This window comes from Cheilinus undulatus, linkage group 18 (genome assembly GCF_018320785.1).
Source record: "Cheilinus undulatus linkage group 18, ASM1832078v1, whole genome shotgun sequence".
Taxonomy (NCBI): Eukaryota; Metazoa; Chordata; class Actinopteri; order Labriformes; family Labridae; genus Cheilinus; species Cheilinus undulatus.
Genome location: NC_054882.1, coordinates 16931976 through 16953933, shown reverse-complemented (window position 1 = coordinate 16953933; position 21958 = coordinate 16931976). Strand labels below are relative to the sequence as shown.

Below are 21958 nucleotides of genomic sequence, written 5' to 3'. Positions count from 1 at the left end.
AAAAAAAAACCTCCAGCAGTAGCAGCAGCAGGCAGGGATTCAAAAAGCCTCCATCTAAAGATTGGACAAGCAGTGTCCCACAATGCTCATGTATGGTCTGTTTCCATAAAGCAATCCAGATTGGTTCAGTACAGTTTTGCCGTGTTTACCGAATTAAACTCTGATCTTGCCTGTTCAGCCGATTCTCATCAGCTGTGACGGGAAATCTGTGTGACAGAAAAGAGATCCAGATCATTTGGCTCAGCTCAGTAGAGTAGTGTTTTGCCCTTAAATTACCCTTTACTTATCAAGTGCTTGGATTTTTAAATGTGGAGTAAAAAATGGCAAAGGAGGGAAGAAAGGAAACTGGCACTCAAACGAGAGCTAGCTACTGTAACTCACATAAGAGAGCCGTTTAGTAGCACAGGCTCGTTCATGAACAGCACATCGTTGCTCAATCACTCACCCAACAAGGTTAATTCGGTTGATAGATTATTACAGCTTCAGTTAAAAGCATCTTTGTGAAAAAATGATTGATTTTTTTATATGCAAAAGGGGCTCAGCTAGCTTCTTTGCTAAGCACTGTTTCCCTTTATCTGGCTAGATGACGCTAGACGCTGGCAGGTCTGAGTAATTTGTGATACTGATTGCTCCACACCAGGTTAATCAGTCAAATTGTGGAAAAAAAAAAACACATTTTGGTAAAGCGTAGGGATCGTACTCAATGCATATATAAATTTTCTGATGATAACTGCAGCTTTCAGGTCCATTTAGAGCTGTAAAGTTCTAACTTTCCTCCGTTCCCATTTATTCCTAATGGCTGCCCCCCACTTCCTGGAACTGGATGGACAATCAGGATCACAAGATTGCAAACAACCTTTTGATCCAGAGAATACTCCACATATTCACAGTATGAAACATTACTGAAACTCATTTCCAGTTTCTGTTTGACTTACAGTAGGAGTTTGGCTGTCATTACTGCTCAAAGTAAAACAGATCAACTACTCAGTATCCACTGATTTAGGTGCACTGAAGTGCATCGGCACTGTGTATGAGGAATGTAAAGCAGTGAGTAAGCCATGGTAAGATTTTCCATAATAGAAATTCAATGACAGAGTGAACAAAATAAACAGATTAACAGATTAGTCAGGGCCACAGCTGTTTTATGAGGCACAACAAATGGAAACATTGTCTGGTTTCAGTTTCTCACATGTGATTTTCTGCCTCCGTGTTTAAACTGAATAACTCTGATGTAACCTTGACTATTTAAAATGTGTTTATATCGATTTATTTGATATTACATTGACTCAGTGAACTAGCAATTAGAAAAAAGCATTTGTCTTAGTGAACTGTTACACTTGCTCACTGATTAATAATGCAGTTTTATACCCCTAGGATATGAGTTGTATGTATTGGACATCGCCAAATGACCTTTAAACTTGCACATATTTTTCAAAATCAGGAGTGTTTGTATATTAATGGAGCCCTATTCCTGCTTTTTACATTGCCTTATGAAGAGGCTGGATTAAATCAGCACACAGTGAACCTTTATAGCATAAAAACAACGCCACACAGGTCACATTTAAAATCATTAAAAAGCCCACAAAGGGCAGATTTACTGCATTAAATCAATAGAACCACATCCATGTGGTATCTAACCATGACTATAAAAGCAAAACTGTTTTAGTAAACGTGCCTTTAGTTGGTTTGTTTGAAATGATGCCGAGCAGGTTGCACTGTTTGGTTTAATGCTGGCAGGATAATATGGAGTCAGTGGGGAATAAGGAAGGAGGTTTGCGGGTAAATAGTCTGCTGGAGTCAGCCAGTGAGGGCAGGGAAGTCCCTTAATCCTCTGCTTTCCACAGGCTGCGAGAACAGATGGGGTCTGAGGGATACAAACTAAGGATGATCACAGCATATTGTAGGATCTGCTGCTTCTGCCCATCAACTGAGTTTTGAGAGGATTTTAGCCTAACAGTCTTCCTGATGAGAATTTATGACAGGAAATAAACCAATAAAGCCTGAATCAAAGCATGTATGTAAAGGAACTTATAGTCGCACTGGTCCTCATTGATAGAAGTCATAAGCACTAGTTGTGGGATCGATTTCCAGCGAGCGTTCGCTTTGCAGAGCGGAGACGCTCTGCAAAGCGAACGCTCGCTTCATGTTGCAGTTATTACAGACATCCACCTTCAGGAGGAGAGAACACACCTTTTACCTCATTACTGTGCTTCATATCAATTACATGGAACAAATGGGTTGTGTTTGGCTTGTTATCTGGCTGCTCTTTAGTGTTGGAGTGACACATTGGGATGACTGGACTTCAACTGAGATGTTGTCTGTCACATTATGGTGGCATTGTTTAAGTCTCAACACGAGCATTTAAACCGGACAGCTAAAGAAGAAAAGTGAGAGGCAGCAGTTGGTTAACGAAAAAGGTAAAACTACCTCAGTCATATGGAGCCACTCTGGTTTGAAGAGTCAGACCTGCAACTATGCATACAATTTTCTACACGGTTGTGGCTACCTTTCAAAAATGACCCATTCATTTAATTATTGGGATTCTAGCACAAAGTGGTATACAGTAATCATGATCTCAGTATCAAGCCAATCAAATATAATATGTGACGTTAAATAATTTCTGATGCCAGTCCGCCCACAGAATCGGCTGAGCCCCTGAAAAACCCAGACAACTCCTTTTCGTCACTGTTTCTGCCCATTTTGCCACATTTGTTTCCACACTAAACCCCTTTTTGCCGCTCACACATTTTGCCAACATTGCCCCCTTTTTCCTTTCTTCTACCATATTTGTTGCTTTATACAATTTTTTGCTTCTTTTAACCTTTTTTGTGCCACTCCATAATCACGTTTAACCCATTTTGCTACTTTTTCACCATTTTCAGCACCTATTTTTGCCCCCTTTCTCTTATCTTTACCAATATTTGTTGCTTTGTCTCATTTTTTGCCTCTTTAACCCATTTTTTGCCACAACATTGCCACTTTTCTCCATTTATTTCTGCCAATTTTGCACTTTAAAACCAATTTTGCCACTTTTGACCCATTTTGAAACTATATTTAACCACTTTTCACCCCTTGTTTCTGTGATTTTTTCACCCACATTAAATCTGTTTTTGCCAATTATACTGTTATTTCAAAGTATTTAATTATTTTTACTACACTTTCTGCTTTAATCTTGGTATCGTGCCATTTGTGTACTTCACAGCTTAGCTATAAAGTCTGGCTATACTTTCCAAATGATTTGGTCATTGAACCCATCCATATATTAAAAAAAGTACATCTGTTTAAGAAAATGGGTTTACATTTTGAAAAAGGCTATATTGTACTGCAAGATAAATAAATAGAAAAGTTCGAGTTTTTTTGCTTCAATAAGAGTGCTTATTATTCAGGTTAAATATAAAATTTGGTTATCACAGCTTCATTTTATAACGGATCATGATTTTGCTGGCTTCCATAGGCCCCCCAGTTAGCTGGGCCCCAGAAAATTCTCCCTTTTACCCCCTCTTATGGGTGGGCTTGGTCTCCAAAATTATCAAGATGATATCATCAAAAATTACACAAGATAACTATGAGAACTGTCTTTGACCAAAAGCTGCCAGGAGCAGAAGAGAGAGCAATGCCTAAATTCAGCAAGTATGTTGGCATCATTTCAGCACCAATGGTATGTAGAGGTTTAGTTGCAATCTTCAGTAACTGAAAACAAGAAAAGACCAATTATTGGAGTCCTAATCCTGCATTTGTTGCTGAGGTTGGTTTCTACTAGAATTATATTAGAGTTGAATAATCTGGTAGAAAAAAGGACAAAAGTTAATGCTCAGTGAGGGTAGGAAACTTTTCATTAGTACCCGTGTAACATAAATCTCTTTTATTTCCCATGTAACATGGTCTTTGGCTGAACGCAGGGTGACAGTGATAATTCTGAGCAGCTAAATACAACACATCTTCCTTGTTCTATTGTTTCAATTTTAACTGATGAAGTTGCTTTGGGAGGGAATTGTTAGCCCAAGAAACTTTGTCATCTTTTCCCTATTTATGCTCTTAAATACTTTTCCAGTGCTCTGTTTATATGCAGCAATCCCTTTTTTAAACTTTGCTAAAGTTTCTCATGGGGTCTGTTTTCAATACCTATAAATATTTGACACATTCACAGCCTGCTCTGTTACCAGCCCTGTGTTGTGGCTCACTTTGCTGAAATGTCTTCTGCTTCCACTTCATTTCCACAGTGTGCAGCCAAAGAAGTGACCAGACACAGACCAGTGAATCAATATTAAGTAAGAGAGTGTACAAATAACACTGACCGCTGAGAAACACTCTGCTCTGCCACCGCTGATGCTAAGGAGCTCATATTTGCTGCTGCTTGAAGCTGGATCTTAACCTCGCTCGCACAAACGACACCTGGAGGATTTGCAGGTCTGGTCTGATGCCAAATTTAGATCTGGCTGCCCGGCATGAGAAATGTAAATCCAAATGAGTCAAAACCCTCAGCAGCAACAGGGAGGATTTACCCCAGCCTTTTCATATCTGAGGCTTTGAAGACTATAAGCAGGATATCAATCTCTGCCTTTGAAACAGGATGTACTCTCCTCGGCCCTATAAAGAGATCAATATATCATAACTTGTCTGCTCCTTTCATTAAAATCTCTCATGAGAAGACAAAGTTACAGCCCACACATCTCAATCACTGTAAATGCTAATCGAGGACTCTCCCTTCATTTCCATACCGTGGCTGAGGCTCCTGAAGAAATTCATTCTACTACAGAATAAAAGACAAACTGTACTTAGAAAGCGGGCTTTTTTTTTTTTTTTTTTTTTTTTTTAAATCTGAACAGCCCGCAAGAAAATTCTGACATTTCCTGGCAATTATTTGCTTTATTTAATAATTGTAGCTTCATTATAACAATATATAACACAACCACCCATCTTTGCATAATGGATTTTTATCTGATCTTTGTGCTGCACACATCAGGCTACAACCATGGTCCTGTTTTATGTAGATCTAAATCTTCTCAATGAAAGTAAAAGGTTGTTCATGATGTCTGTTTTCCACATAATAAAGAGATGGCAAATTCAGGGCTTTCCAAACTTTGCTGAAGTAATCTCAAGTTGCTCATTTTGCTGAGTGTCTTGCTTTTTTAAAGGTCCTTTAATTTCAACACTGTGTAACCACAGCAGTGTTTTATTTGGTTCCCCCGTCTGTCAATTGCCACTACATTACGGTACAGCGGAAGCACGAGAGAGCACGAAACAGTGGAAGCTCCGCATACACTTACAGTCAGATATGCGCACAAACACATGCTACAACTCCACTGCTGGCACTGCAGATCCTGTTTTTGCCTCTGTTACTATCTCCAAAGCTGGCACAGAAGTATGATCATTCGTCATGCGTCCCAGCATTCCTGCAGGCCTATCAGAACGTCAGAACATAATTTCAAAGTGGCCGACACGTTCAAACTGAGGCCAAACAGTTAATAACTAGAGTAACACTGAGAGTTCCGTAACCAAGGTTCTGAGTCTCCAGAAGCCAGAATCAGATCTGTGTTTGTCTGAAAGCACTAAGAATGAAGGTAAAAAAATCACAGGAGTGTAAACGTTATGACTTGAAACGGCAATGGATGAGGCTTTTAAAAAGCACCAATCTGTCTGAAAGATTTTTAATATAAATTTAGTTGAAATAGTTAAAAATGCAAAAACTCCCCAAACGGTTTATAATTACTCTGCAAGTATTACTCAACATTAAATAGTGCTAGAGCCTATCCAATCAATCTGAATCACTTGATATTCAGTTTTTAAAAATGTTAAAGTTTTTCTCTTAACCCATTTAGACCAAATGTAATATTTATCTGTTTTAACCTTTAAGGATAAGAAAAAATCATTTAAAATCCTAGATGGAATTTTTTTAAAGGAAAATCAGGGATTAGATTTTTAGGCCATATCGCCTAGGCCTAATACTTTCGTTGTAGAGAAATTGTAGGTCTAAATGCTGCTATAACTCTACCTATTAAGACATATTTTGGATTTTTAACCTTAGGGGTTTGTGTGATTCATCACCTTAATTACTAAATGCTGTCATCCTTGCTTGTCTGTACTAGGATCTCTTTGGTTAAACTTATAATTGGTACTTTTATCAATAAAGGCCCACAATGATGGTCATGTGTTGCATCTAGGAGTCACCAGATAGCCCAGCAGGTATTAGAAGACTGTTGCTCTTTCACCCTCAGCACTTTGCCTCATGTTACTCCCAACTCTCCCATCCTGGGTTCCTTCTTGATCCCGTCCTCTCAATAAAGGCAAAACAAGCCTAAAGATAACTATTAAAAATAGAAATAGAACAGGGTGGTTAAATGGGTTCACAAACTGAAGTCAGATTCATTGCAATCCTTAGAGCAAGGGATGAACACAAACCTGATGACCCTGACCTTAGAAACTGGGTCTTTTGTCCCAAACGGTGCAGAGGATGGACGTCGTCTCACAGTGTGAAGCAGTTTGGCAGAATTTTGATCTGATAAAAATGGAGATAAAAATGTATGTGGGCTGCTTCAGGTTAAACTGGAATACTGCATAACCACATTCAGCCTAGGCTGAGGATTTTTAGCCAGCAATGATGCTGAAGGCTGGCAGTGCTGGCACTGCCAGTGTTAGCCACCATCTGCTAACCAATCTTACATTGTTTACTTGCAGTGCCACACATTTCAGCTTCATCTGAAATAGCTTATCTGCATGGTTTTTTAAACCTTTATACTGGTCTACTAGCCTAAATCTTTAAGACTACTGTCATTTATTTTGCTTTTATGCCATCATCTCTATGTAGTAACACTTTATAATGTCATGGATCAACATCTTAAGTCATATGTGTGGGGAAAGGTTAACAAAATGTTTGTGTAAAATGTATTTTAGACTTTTTATCAGTTAAAAATCTTGCTTGCAGACACCTAAATGTGCTGAGACTTCAACACAAAGGGTAAAAGCTCTTTCCACCTTAAACCCTCCTCTGCTCTCAGTAACAATAAAAGCCAGTCTGTGTCGCCTTCTCTTTGTCCAGGGCTCAGTCTTTAATATGGTGTTTCAGTCTACAAAGCCCTCCCTCAAAGTGCTGATATAAAAATGAAGTGCTGTCAGTGTCGGCACAGCAGGACAGGAGCAACACCTCCTCTCTGTCCTGACAGAAACAGCAGATGTGACACCAAAACAGCCACCCAAAGAGCCTCGAAGACTGCAGAGAGTTGCACTGTTTTTAATAAAATACACCATTTTTAGTCATTATTGCCAGATATGACTTATGTTGTAAATCATTTTCACCAAATACCAAGTCATTGTTGAGAATCAGAGGACAGCAGTAAGTGTTTTTTATTTATGTTCTCTGTTTCCATGGATTCACGCGACATTGAGCCACAATGTCATTGAGCTATAACATTCATTATCTTTTAGAGCGCATGAGAGCTCACATAAACACTACTCTGGTAGAACTTCCTCTTTTGGAAAACTCTAAGGGCCCCACCAAACATGTCTTAAAAAATCTAATGATTTGAATTTTGAGTTATAATTTTGGCCTCATATGAGTTTACGTAACTATGGAGGCTAAGTTCAAAGGTCAAAGTTGTTGATAAAACAGCAGAAAAAACAAATATTTACACAGTTTCTCAGAAATATTCTAACCCATGCTAGCATGCCAGAAAATACAACTGCAAAACAAACCTCTTTATGCACTATTACTGCTCATTCTTACACTGCCAGTTTGCATTATATTATAGTCATTTCCATTTTCATATGAGCTCTGGACTGATTTTTAGTGTTTATTTCCTGTTTTTTGTTTTTTATGTGGTGTTTTTATCGTGTGACTTTTAGCCTTTTTAATTGGGCCTTTATCACTGTTGTGATTGTTTTTTGTTGTTCTCTTTTGTGCGCTCCTGCTGCAAAACTAATTTTCCCCTTTGAGACAATGAAGAGAATCTGAATCACTGCTGGCCTGGAGCTCGGCTACCGTATTAGAACTAGCAGAGGGGCAAGCTGTCAGTGTTAAGCTGATTGCTGGAAAAGCTACACGTCTTCTACGAAACTGTGCACGGTGGACATTCATGCAATCATCAGGCTGGACAAGGCTCTAAAACTGTATTTCCCTTGCTGAGCGGAGCAAAAACAGACTGCAGCTGCATATATTGGCGCGACCTACTATCCAGATATTACAGTAACAGGCAAGTGAGATTGAGGAGCTCCTTCATGATGAGGACAAGGGTGTCTATAGCTGTGTTTTAAAGCTTTTTCTTTTTGAGGTGTGCTTTAAACAGTTGAAAAATCTCACATCACCCCAGTTGAAATGTCTTGATAAAAATGAATCTGCCAAAGGATTCATTAAGTAATAGAGTTAATAAGATTAAACTCTTACACCTGTATGTTCAACAAATAGTTTTGCAGACCTTAAAAATGCATTTTGGCATTAGGACATGGTTGGGAAGACATGCAGACCTAAAAAAAAACTTTAATGCTGAACAGAAAAACAAAAAATCCCTGCATGATTCTTGTGCAGCACATACAGATGTAACCTCTTTATTTGCTGGCCTTATCATTTATTAAAAAGGGTATATGATACAATTTTGATTTTTTTACACTGGGATAGGATAGCTAATAATCTGCATATTCATGGTAATTCTCAATTCAATTTGAAGCGTTTTAAGGCCCAGCTGGCAATGCCAGAAGGCACCCCAGTTGAGAACAGCTGGTTTATGGCATCATTTTCAAAACTTTGCTCAATCCTTACACAATAATACATATTTTCTATGAAGAGTTTAAAGATGCCACAGGTTTGAGGGTTGAGATGATTGAGTTTCGTACATGCTTTGTAGTAAAAAGCAATCTGTTGCATATGTAGGTACCATGTAGTCCAACACTGACCTTGCTCTTCTAAGCAGGATTAGATCTTTTTTGTCTTAACAGGTTTCCTCCCAACACTGTCAGACAACAGAGAGGACAAAAAGGCTAAATTGGGGGGTGCCGGGGCAACAATTAGCAAAGCTGTTAGGTCACACGTATAGAGGAAAGTGTACCTAAAATGGGCAGCACATTCAACTTCAACCATCAGCTCCTTTACCCACTCTTTCTCTCTGTTCCCCCACTCTATCCACAGTTCTGTCCCTCTTTAGAAAAGGTTAAAAAACGTCTAAAAATACATCCAAATAACTGGAAAACTAGTCATCATTGTTTCGGACTGATGCAAGACTCCTTAAATATAGATAGGGAGCTAAAAATAAAGAGGTGGCTTGAAACTTGGAGAGTAAAATCCTGTTATTGTTTTCCCCCTCTTAACTCTCTATAAAACTACTATTAGCCACAGCCAGCTGGTATCTTGGATGCAGCAGTAAACAAACTCCAGCATCAGCTGCAGGTAGATTCAGCTCACTCAGCTTAACAACCACTAAGCCATGTAGGAAAACCAGGGAGAGATCACAAACACACATGGATTAAAAACACACACACATTACACGGCACACCTTGTCTCGTTACTGCTAAACCTGACAGCTCAATGGTAATGCTTCAGCAAATACTCCATGACAGATCAGCCTCCTTTACTGCTAAGGTAATACATGTGGCTGTCGCTGCATTATTCAACCTGCAGCGTCATTATGTCAACACTATTATCATTGCAGGAGAATAACAGCATATTCAGATTAGCAAGACTTTGTAAGTAGAGAGGGCCTAGTCCCATTCAATCCCAACACTGGAGTCAAAAGATCCAAGAAATCCTTTTTTGCCATATTATAAAAAAGGACGCTGTCGAGCCTGCAGTACTGTCTCTGTCAGTGTTTTTGATTCACCGAGGGATTTGTTTAGGACACAAAAGATCATGTCAATAGGGAAATGATATACATGGTACTGTAGAACAGTGTCTCTCAACGATACATGTACCTACGAACAGCTGAACACCCCCTGACCCACCCAAAACCCACACCCACACAAAACAAAAAAAGGGTGATCAATTGCTGTTAAAAATCAGCAAAGGTCTGCACATGTTTTTCTTCAACTCAATTACTGTTAAATCATGCTGTTAGTTCAACAGGTGCAAAACTAATTTTGGCAGCCTTAAGAGCAGACAAATCCTCTTTCCTCCTGAGATCTTTGGTGGTCCTCTTTAGGGGGTCCCGGACCCTCGGTTGGGAACCAATTCTGCAGAAGACACAAGTTCATATTCTATCAACCTCACTGTGAGAAAAACAGTTTATTTACAAAAAGAACTGCACAACCTACAATCTTTGGGTATCAAAGTGAGATCTCTGATTGGTGGAGCCCGCTGTTACCTGCATATTTCCGCTGTTGGTTGCCACTACTGAATTTAACAGCTGTGAAAAAAGTGGGCGGTCACTGTTGAGCTCCGTGGTGATGATGCTGGCACCTTATTGGTCACCTGCCACCAGATCGACCATCAGAAAAATTTTAATGAAGTAGCTGGTGTGCTGCTAAGGATGTTGCAAGGTGGCTTTATACCTATCCAGCATTTGGATTGGCTAAAGCTGTGTGTCTAAAGTTAGCAGCTAGCCCAGACTACATTCCTCTTTGCATGTTAATATTGTGCTTAACATGTTTACTCATCACTTGATGTTGAGTAGTTAACAGCTGTAACCCTCTACAGCCTACATATAAAACTTCCATTTTCTAGTAAAAACCCAGGTTGTACCACACTGTTTCTACGGCATGCTAACGACTAAGATTCTCACGTTTACGTACAACAAAGTGCAAAGGAAAGCTCTGACAGGAAGGCAGCGGTCATTAACTGAAGTCACAGCGGCTACTAGTGGTGAGAGGCTTCAGTTAAGTTTAAAAAGAGCATTTTACCTGGATTTCAGGCCTGTGTTCATAAAAAAAAAATTATAGGTTATTAGTTAAACTTGTAAATCTTGCGCCGTCTAATTTGATATCTGAATGTAGCTATTTAGCAGGCTAACCACGCGCATCCATAGTTTCAACACAGCTGACAAAGAAGGTGGTCTGGAGGTTGAGTTCCTCTTAAGAAGCAGTGTTAATTTCGTCGACTAAAACTGACTAAAACTATTCGTCGACAGCCTTTTTTTCCATGACAAAAACAAGACTAACACTAACAAAAATAGATCTGTGATGACAGAAACTGACGAAAACTAAGTTTAGTTTTTGTCAAAATAACTAAAACTAGACTAAAATGTAAGTTAGTTTTTGTTGGACATTCAAAATCTGTGATATTTGTGAGAACACACTACCATGATTTGGTACCAAATTTAGGCCTGGACTAAAAGTTCAGACTAAAACGTTAGGACTTTTTATGGACTAAAACTAGACTAAAATGTTTCGAGTTTTCGTCAACTAAACTAGACTAAAACTAAATAGAGTAGAAATGACTAAAATGGGATTAAAACTAAAATGCATTTCATTTAAAGACAAACAAACTAGAATTAAGAATAGCTGCCAAAATTAACATTGTTAAGAAGTAAATGTTGAGTGTATGGTTGTCATCTGCAGCTCTGTAAAGTCTCAATAAACCTTCTAGATTTTTTTTGAAATGTTATAGGTTAAAAGATAGTAAACAAATTGTAGTTGCAGTCCTGGCTGATCTGTAAATGCTGCCACCTTAAAATCAAAATCCAGCTGATTACAGGACTGATAAAATATGTCCAAATATGCTATATAAAAACATAAATACTCTTCAGCTGAAATTTAAAGTATAAAATTGTGAAAGCATATATCAGCGTTGGAATTGTAGTTATTTTATTGTTAAATCTGTCCACTTCTATTTTAGGGCTGGTTTTTCCTAGAGTGCTTCTGTACAGCAGCAGTGCAAGAATTCTCAGGCTTCCATGAATGAAAAGAAGGAAAGAACGCTTAATAAACCGCTGCCAGACCTCATGTCAGCAGCCTGCTCTTAAATAAACAGATTGAACTGGGCTGTACTGTAAATAAATCTGAACCCAGATCTGACCTGATTTACCCCAGCGTGAGAAAAAGGCACAGGTTTGAGAACAACAAAGCTAATTACACAACAGGAAACCACAAGAAAGGAATGCCTTACAGCAGCATCTGGAGGTGACAGAACTATTTCTGAGAGCGTTATGCAGGTGTGTTCTCACAGTGACAGCAGACTGCTTTGGGACTAAATGAGAAAATAAATGGCAAAAACTATGCTTGGATTAGTTCAGCATAGAGCATGTTATACAGAGCTATCAGGGCGTGGATCTACCCATCCACATCTGCCTTGTGCTATTATTCTAATACACATTATTAAAAGGACAAATTTATCCCACTCGTACTGCCACGTTTCCAAAAAAGTTGGGATGTTGTTTAAAGGTACAGGATTTCAAATTTTAGCACTGAGATGCCTAAATTGATTTAAAAATGACTACTCTTATGTTATATATGTTTCAACAGTTTTCAAAGTCAGAGAAATTCTTAATTTTTACATAAAGTGTCTTATCACAAAGGCTGCCATGTCAGGAGACAAAATGTTTATTACTTCTCTGCAAAGACTGGATCTTGTGCCAAAGCCTGCTACATATGGAGACAAGAACTGCTGAAAGCTGCTGTTCTGTTGCTGTACATACCAGGAAGGTCACTTTTAACAGCTTTTCTCCCTCATTATGTGAGATTCATCCATGAAACATAAACACTGGTTTACTGTTTAGTAAATACACCTTGGACAGTGCATTTCTTTTAAGCAAGAAAGTCTTCTGAATCCAAAACAAGTAGTAACGTAGCAATTAGACCTCTCAACACCATTTTTTCCTTCCCGATTCCGATACCAGAGCGTGGGCTATCAGCCGATACCGAGTACTGACCTGATAGCAGCGTAAAATTCCTGGACCAGCTGTGCTGTGGAGGACTAGGATATTATTTTACTCTGTGACCCCTGAAGGTTTTTCCTGCTGATTAAAGTGAGTTTTACTGCTAAATATTAAAATAACAATAACGCATCGCAGGATCTCTCTTTCTTTCTCTCCATTATGCTGTAATCAGGGAACATGACATGATGCTAGTTGACAGACTCTCACTAAGGGAAAACAACATGATAGTTAGCATTCCAGCTAGACGTTGATAAATGATCGAAAACAGATTAAAAATTGATAAAAAGACGTTGAATACTGGGTTTACTGGTGTGGACTTAAGGTTTAGCTCCTGAAAAGTTAACCGACTTCCAGTCTCGCTAGAAATACTGCCATAAGGGATTCAAAGGTATGGAAAGTGCCAAGAGGAAAAACAAATACATACAAATTATAGTTCAAAATTTATTTTTATTTCTTAAGAAACTGCATCACCTCTTGTCATGAATGACAAGGCTGGTCTGGGAGGTTTTTTAACAAACACATACAGAGAATAATTGTCGCTGCTGCAGGGAGTCCTTTGGCTCTTCCTGTTGCTCTGAAAATGGAAGCTCATGCATGCAGTGAAGAAGAATTGATTTCTGGTTTATAATGCTCAAAGTTAGCATGGCTAAACGGAGCAAAATATAAAATTAAACAAAAGGGTATTGAATCAGTGCATGAACTTGTGTACTCACCGATACCAATACCTGCATTTTAAGCAGTATTAGACGTATTTCAGAAACTAGTATCGTAATCAGAACACCTCTACTTTAAATATCGTGATTTTAAAGATGTAAATGGAAACTGAATAAGAGTTTCCTTACCTCACCTTTTCTTTGCCAACATTCTGCAAGTATTTACGAATTGATGAGATCAGTTTGTATTCATGAAAGTGGAACGTGCTTACAGTTCTTGCTTAAAAATTCAAGCTATTATCCATCCACCAAATTTTCTACACAGCTTATTATTGAATGAGAGGCGGGGTACACCCCGGACTGCTCGCCAGTCAATCACAGGGCTGACATATGAAGACCAGGCACTCTCACGACCAATTTAGAGTCCCCAATTAACTTAACAAGCATGCCTTTGGAAGCTAGAGTACCCAGAGAGAACCTCTGCATGCATAGGGAGATCATGCAAACTCCACATAGGAGGGGTCTGAACCGGGGACCTTCTTGCTGTGAAGCAACAGCGCTAACCTCTGCGCCACTGTACAGCACAATTCAAGCTATCATTATGATTAATGATGTACAATTTCAACTGCTCAATACTTCAGTGTTTTGTCATATCATACATTTTATGACGGGCCAAATATTTTGATGAGTCCATGTCATGCCTGCATGTAGCCCAATTTAGCACCCAGACTCTTTTACCAGGGAGCCATGTTGGAATATATTCCAGAATGCAGTCTGATGTTGTGTTGCTGAAATAAGGAAGGACCTCCTTTAAATAAAAAAAAAAATCTCTAAAACCTGGTTCTGCATTATTGGAGCTCTTACAGATGAGCAGGTTGTCCATGCCATATGCAATCATGCACCCCCATACATCACAAATGCTGGCTTTTGAACTAAGTGCAAATAACAAGCCGGTCATCTCTTTCCTTTTTAACCCAGATGATGTGACGTCCATCATCATACACTATTTCAAATTTAAACTTGCCAAACCACAGGGCAGTTTACAACTTCACCTTAGTAAGTCATAAATAACCTCAGATCTAGAAAACTGTCCCAATGTTTTTTGAAATGGGGCAGTATAGTGTGTAGAATTACATGCTTATTCATCCTATTACCATAATGTGTTTCTTCACATGTACGAAATATAAAAATAGATATATATTCACAATACTAATGGACACAAGTGAGTGGTGGCATTTCCTTTGACTTTGCTCCAACAGTGCTGAGAACTGCCAAAGGTTGAACAACAATATGAACAGGAAATATTGTTCTTTCTACATTCCCCCTCTTGAATCAAGGTCACCATGTAATAGGCTCTGACAAATGTCAAACACATTACATAATCTCCCGGGCTGTGTCATTATAAGCATATGGCTCTGTAGTTGAGCCCTGAGAGCCTCTGGGACTATTATATGGCTCAATTCAAACACACTGAACCTCTTCCCATTTTGAATAATTGACTTACACCCTCGATAGTAGCTTTATGTTCCAATATTATTCATAAACAGTGTGTCTTGTTTTCATTAAAAGCCATTAAAAAGCTGTCTGCCTCTCTAAGTCACACCTGCCTGAAACCAATTCTCCTGAAAACAAACACCCATTACACATTCACACTTTCAGCCACAGTTACCTTTAAATACAGTGCATGTTTATTCAACCAATTACAGCCTTAATGGCACGTCTTCTCTGTCCTTTATTGCTTCGAGGTGGGAGGAGGGGTAGAGAGCACGGCAATTTACAAGACAGAGGAAATAGGAGGAATTATTCATCGTTTCTGTCGACAGTCAATGTCATCCAAGAGGTTTCTAACAATGATACAATCTCCCTGTCAGCTACCTTTACAAAGTTACGCATGAGATGATGCTGAATGCCAACTTGGAGTTATTCCACAGCCTGAGGCGAAGACAAACTGATGCATTAATGAATATTTATTATTGTAACACATAGAAATAAAAACAGTGGGGGCACTTAAACACTTCTGGATAGCTAGTCTTTAATACTGGAGTAAGGAAGGTAAAGATTCTGTGCCATCCTTCATAATGAGCTTTGGATGTCTAAATCAAACAATAATGCTATCTGCTCAATACCATAATAAAAAAATGAACATCTGGCCAACCAACATTGGGTCTTTTTTCTGTCAGTTATCAAACATTGCACGCAAACTCCTGTTTATGTAGAGACGACGTGCAGGAGTTTGATTGCAATATTGCATGGGGTTTTTTCCTCCCCTATGCACCTGTTTCATTAAATAAAGAATATTTTTATAATGTTAAGGCACCTTTCAATATTTTCCACCTGAAAAACAACAGATATCCTATCCTAAAAACAGCAGTATTGAACATTTTTGCAGACTTCAAGTCTATAACTGTCAGTGTGTGTTTTACTATGTAAACTGAAGCAGCCTCTGTGTGTTTCTTGCAGTTCAGTAAACAACTGGACAGAATCATCCAACCTCTGTCATAGCAATAGAGTCTGCTGTGATTCTCATTATGAAAGAGGAGCAAAGGTCACAGTGTAAATGTGTAGGTGTTCCATTTAGGTTTGGTAAATGAGAATCACTTTTGACTTTAGCATGTAAACAAACTAATAAACTACTGATAATCTAAACTGGATGATGGATAATTGATGGATAATGGGATACAGAGCTTCACAAAAATTGCATTTACAATAAATACATTGCAAAAGGCCTTAATTCATCACCATGAATAAGAACAATATTTTATGTGGCCTACACAATTTCTTTCTCACCAAGCATGCAACAAATTCTACCATGGAAGCCTGAGTATAATAACCATGTTTTGACATAGTCAAATGAAGCTCAGGAAAGCTGTTGGCTAATTAGCAACCACGTCACTGTGCTACACTGCCAGTGCCGTGGTAAACAATGAAGCAAAGCAACAACAAAGCCGTGGTAATTTAGAAAAACATCTGAGATCAAGATTTTCCTCCTTGTTGAAATCCCACAAACTTCTGCATTTTAGCATTGTCTCCATTCTGCTGCTAACTTGTTTGTTTGACGACGCCAGCATCACGTTCATCCTTAGGTCATTTCTTGCTGCATTCCTATTGGTCGGTTAGTGGACTCAAGTCGTAGCAGCAGTCACATTTGGAGATGATCATCCTAAATTTCTGACACTGTCAGAATTTTACCCCAGGTTATCTTTGGTCACAAGACCATGGCGACAGTGGTCTGTCAAGCTGTCTCAGTGCAACGTAGGACCACGACCTTAGTTATCACCATGACGGGTCACCTGTCATCGGGGACGGCGTAGAGTGTATACCAGGCTTTAGAGTTCTCATGATGCCAAAATTTTGAAAGTCACTTTGATGCTGATAAAAACCAAACTATACCAAAACTTGTTTCAGTACCACAGCAGTAACAAAAAATCACAACAGTTACCTCCTAGACACTCAGAACTGGTTGATTTAGTTATTTTTTATTGCCAGAGTGTACATAAGAAAAGGTCAGGGAAAAGATATTAAAATCAGACATATTGTTAATATCTGTCTGATACGCCAATCTTTAGTAATTCATATGAGCTGATATCAATATTTAAATGTAGTTCAGACATGACACTTACGGTCATAAAACACACAATTAAAAGTTTAAGGAAGAGCAAATTAATACATTTTAGTCCTTTAAACACACTTTAACGTGAAAGGAATGATGATGACTAAAGAGTAAGACTTCAACTGCAAGCCTATTAATCCAGGTTAAAAGGCCACAAATTCAATTGTTGATACGGCAGATATTTACAGCTGGTATTGGCAGACTTTAATTAGTTGTCGTTAATATCAGCATAAATGTTCATAGCTGTAGATACAGAGACCATGCCACTATATCGTGCATCCCTAATTGATGAAAGTAATTAAAAGTGAATTAAATTTTCCTAAAATAAATTTAAAAATGTAAAATTTTCAAATGGTTTCAAAGTTTTTCAGAGAATAACAGCTGTGAATCAATTACATAACAACATGTTATTTCTTTGTGTCACTGTTTTGTTTGTCACTGCCTAAGCGCTCTCTCTCTCTCTCTCTCTATTGATGTCAATGTCGATTGCCCACTACTGCTTGCTATGTGTGCTCTCTCTCTGTTCTCAGTAGCTTTAAATTAAATTATGAGTATATATGCTATTATTTTTAGACAACTTTGGGACCTTTGGCACAATCAAACATAAAAACAGCATATATTGTATTATTTGAGGCATGTGGTAACAAGAAAATATTAACAAAGTAGGCCTATACAGCAGGCCTAATGGGAAAATCTCTTCTTACCAATGCTGCTTTGGTAAGAAAATTATTTCTGGTTTCCATAAAAAATCTACCATCTCATTCCACACATTTAACTGGTGGAATTCAGTGTGTCATGTGTAAGGTTAAAAGATAAATCAAATCAAACTTTATTTATAAAGCACAATTGATACACAGGGCAACACAATGTCCCTCACAGTCAAAAACAAGTGAGAACACAATATAAGAACTCTGAAAAAGCATTTCTATTTTCCACATTCAGCAAAACTTGTTAAAACAGACAGCAGCAAGCCAAAGGAGGGTTGGTGGAAGAAAAAATAATACCCTAAATGCACCCTAGTTGATGATACCTAGGTATAACCTATTTTGTGAACAAGAATAACAATTTGTAGTCCAAAAGGATGGACAAAAATGCACCACTGAGGCAAAATTTTCTGTATATTCAATTACCAATTGTGGTTTATACACACAAAATGTTCAAATAACATATAAATTCAATAGGACATTCTTGAGTAAGCAAGATAAAGAAGCATTCATGTGCAAGAAAACAAGGTTACACTTTAAAATATTTCACATATCAAAGGGGTTGCTCAGTGGTGCAGGATTGTTATCTCACAGCAAAAAGGTTCCTGGTTTGAATCCCTGTCTAGACATGGCCTTTCTGTCTACATGTCCTCTCTGTACATGTGCAGTCTCTCCAGGTATATTGGCTTCCTCCCACAGTACAAAGACATGCTTATTAGGTTGATTGAAGGCTCTTAATGGCCAGTAGGTGTGAGTGTGGCCTGTGAATGATTGGGCATACCCCCCTCTCACCTAATGACAGCTGGAAGTGGCTCCAGCCACCCGCGACCCCAAACACAATAAGTGGTGTAGCTAAAGCACAGATGGATGGATGATAGAAAAATATTACTGAATATTACCGGAACAAAAAACCAATCATTGAAAAAAAATAATTTCCACAGGTCTAAATGCAACTACACCCATTTGTTGGCCCCCAAAATGATGTTTTCAGTGGGCCATTTTGTGTGAAATATAAGAATAAAGAGGATATTCATCTACACTTGAGTCATTATTTAAAATGTGTGAATAGGTAGTGTTTTGCAGCACCATTTATGGCAAGAAAACAGGGCCTTAACTTTTTATCAACCACAAATATGGACATATATGTAGGGTCTTACATGCACTGTTTAAGCTGTTTGGTCTCTGCATATTGTCTGATTTTATGCACATTTTTTACTTTTATGATGCTTGATGCACACTTTTATATGTATACCATCAATCTGGCAAGGACTTCTGGTGGAAATTAGCCTATGGATACAATCTGGCACATTTACATGTCCATGTTCATTAATGTGCACTGTCCCCTACAATAAATAAATAAACCCATGACAATACAATTCTAACTGTGTACGAAGCGGGATAAAGAAACATGACTTGTGCAGTACAGGATGCAGAAGTGAGTGATAACAGAGGACAAACTGGCAGACAAGCAAGCTGCAGAAAGCAATCCAAGACATCCTGCATGCAAAAAATCACATGGCTCACTGTAAACAAAGTAGTTATGCAACAATATGAGGGTTGATGCACACAGCCCAGAGGGACTCTGACCTCCCATCAACCAGCCCTAACTACACTACACAGCAAACAGGGTGAGCTGAGCCAGGGTCAGTGGAGAGGAGGAGGGGTAGGGACGACCACAACTGGGGCATGTTCAGACCTGTAGGGATTGCTGGTGGAGCCCATCCCCCCTAATGTGACTCATGTTTCCCCGCTCACTGTTGCCTGTTTCCCGCACAGAAGGGGGCGGGAAAGGGGAGAGAAAGCGCCATAATAATGTTGTGAAACATTGCACATTGAGTCCACCCTGTAAACCGTGGCTATGTTAGCACACATGCACGTGCTGTCATTCATCAAAAGAGCAACACGTTTATTATTAGCCGGGTTGAAAAGTCACCACTACTCTAGAAACTTGAAGGCAGGGGGAGGCTAGGATGCTGATGTTGACACAGGAGAAAGTAGCCCACATTAATATCTCACTTTAAACACATCTGAGTGTGCAAACTAACAAGGGAGAAAAAGTCAACAACAACAATATGGCATCAGCGATAATGACAAACCAAAGAAAGCAGCGCGCGGCAGGAGAGCTGTAATACTGTAGCGTACAATCATAATACGGCTGTGCAAATGAGAGAAGGTGATGCTCTGAATCCTGCCTTGCAAACAGCAAGAAAACACGTCACACAGCATGGCTCTTTATTTGTTGACAAGCCAAACTCCAGCGCCGAGTGAAAACTGATGTCAAAAACAGGTAGCGCTGCGGCAACCACTTGCCCCTCTAAGCAAGTTGTCTTCCCGAAATTTTGGGGGGCTAGCTCGCAAGCTAACAGCTCTGCTAGGCTATAATGTAACTGAGGAAGAGAGAGAAAGCACATTCACCTCCGTTAGCCGCTAACGCCCATCCCCCAACCAACCAGTCTTCCCTGTCTGTGTCCACCATCTTTAATCTGTGCTCCGTCTCCCTTCCCACCGCACAAAACACGACAAAAACACATCACACTCACCTTTAACGACCATCGCCGAATCGATTATCACCTTCCGGAACAATAAATCGATTATCGTTTTAATATTGTGCGTATTTTATTATTGAAAATTGGCCGTGCGAGCGGAACCGCGCCTTGAGAGAAGAGCAGCAATCCTAAACCGCCATCTGGTGGTATTTTCCTCTCTGTGATGCAGCGGGAGCGGCGCAGCCTCAGACCGAGACACAGCTGCCCCCTGGCGGACACACCGGGCCGCGGCGGACACGCGCCTTTGGGGCTCGAGGGGGGCGAGCGCGGGAAGGGAGGAACCGCGAGACCCCGCCAACGCTACACCGACGGGGACGCGCACAGGAGCAGAGAGACTCCCCTCCTCCTCTATCAGCCCTGTAATTATATTGAAAAAGGCTGTGTGATAAACAAACTATTAAATGCAATCTCAAGAAATAATCCACAAATAACCTGCTGAGGACTTTCACTTAGTCATTTAATATGACGAATGCCATTGAAATATAGTATTAGTCACATAAAATCCTAATTATATAAACAAAAATAAAGATGTAGCCTATTTATATGTAATGATATAAGCCACACATGTAGGCTGCAGCTAAGGCAAGGCAAGCCTGCACCATTAAAAATTATCAGAAACATATGAAGCAAAAAATAATATGAAAAATAAACGTAAATCTAAGCCCAAACATCCATTGATTCAACCCCCTTTTAGCCTAAGTCTGCACTCAAGGTTACTCTCTAACTTGTAAAATAGTTAAATGGCTTCTAAAGCCTTGTCAGCCTGTCAGCTGCATTTATTTATTTGCTCAGTCCCATCATTTATTTCATATCTGATTTTGATTCCTCGATGATCCTCTTTTTAAATTGATAATCAATTTTGCAGAATATCTTCAAGTATGCTGCTGAACTTGGCCTTGGCCTTGGCTGTCAGATGACATCCCTGCAGTAAATCCTTGGCACCCTACAGGCCAAAAACTTATGACTTAAATTCTCATGTAATTTTTGTGGGTAATTTTGCTCGAAAATCAGAGATATTGTTGTGCATTTATGGCTTTGTTATCATTATTATATATATTTTAGAATATGTGTCTTGCCATCTTCAGTAAACTGTCTTTAGAACATGTGTTACCACATAAAGAATTTTCCCTTTGAGTAATATTTCTCCAACCAAAAGGATTTGGTTGCTTAAGAAATAAATCCGTCTCATGAAATAACCAGAGGCACGGCTCACCACCAAGCAAAGCCCCATGCCAATCGGGGGCCCTGAAAGAAGACAGACTGCAAAACACAGCTGCTGCTCAGGATGTGCAAAATTTGCAATGACAGTATAGGAACCCCCACTAAGAAGGCCCCATCTGAAAGCACTCAGTCTTGATTGCTGCGAGGCATTGCATGTCTTCTTACTGTGAAAACCATAGTTTGTCAAGAGGAAAATAAAGAGCAAATATTTTCATGTCTTGTCCTATTCATTTAAGAATGGAAAATGTTCATACATATTTAGTATAATATTAAAAATTGAATAGAACAGTAGCTTAATTTAAATTACCATGTTGTTTTGTGGGTATTTTTGCTTAAAAAGTCAGATATATTCTTGTGTGTTGTTTGTTTTGAAATTTATTGTATTGTTATCATTATTGTTAATATTTCGGTGTGTCTCTTCCCGTATCCAATA

The 21958-nt window shown here is 39.0% G+C and overlaps 1 protein-coding gene across 3 annotated transcripts in view; it reads right to left on the bottom strand.

The window, feature by feature from the left end:
- stag1a (stromal antigen 1a) overlaps positions 1-20451 on the bottom strand; it is a 74507-nt gene extending 54056 nt beyond the window's left edge. For all 3 annotated transcript variants that reach the window (XM_041812965.1, XM_041812964.1, XM_041812963.1), the window contains exon 1: positions 20299-20451. The gene's annotated coding sequence lies outside the window, so the exon portion shown is untranslated. The remainder of the gene's footprint in view (positions 1-20298) is intronic.
- Positions 20452-21958: the final 1507 nt, after the last annotated feature.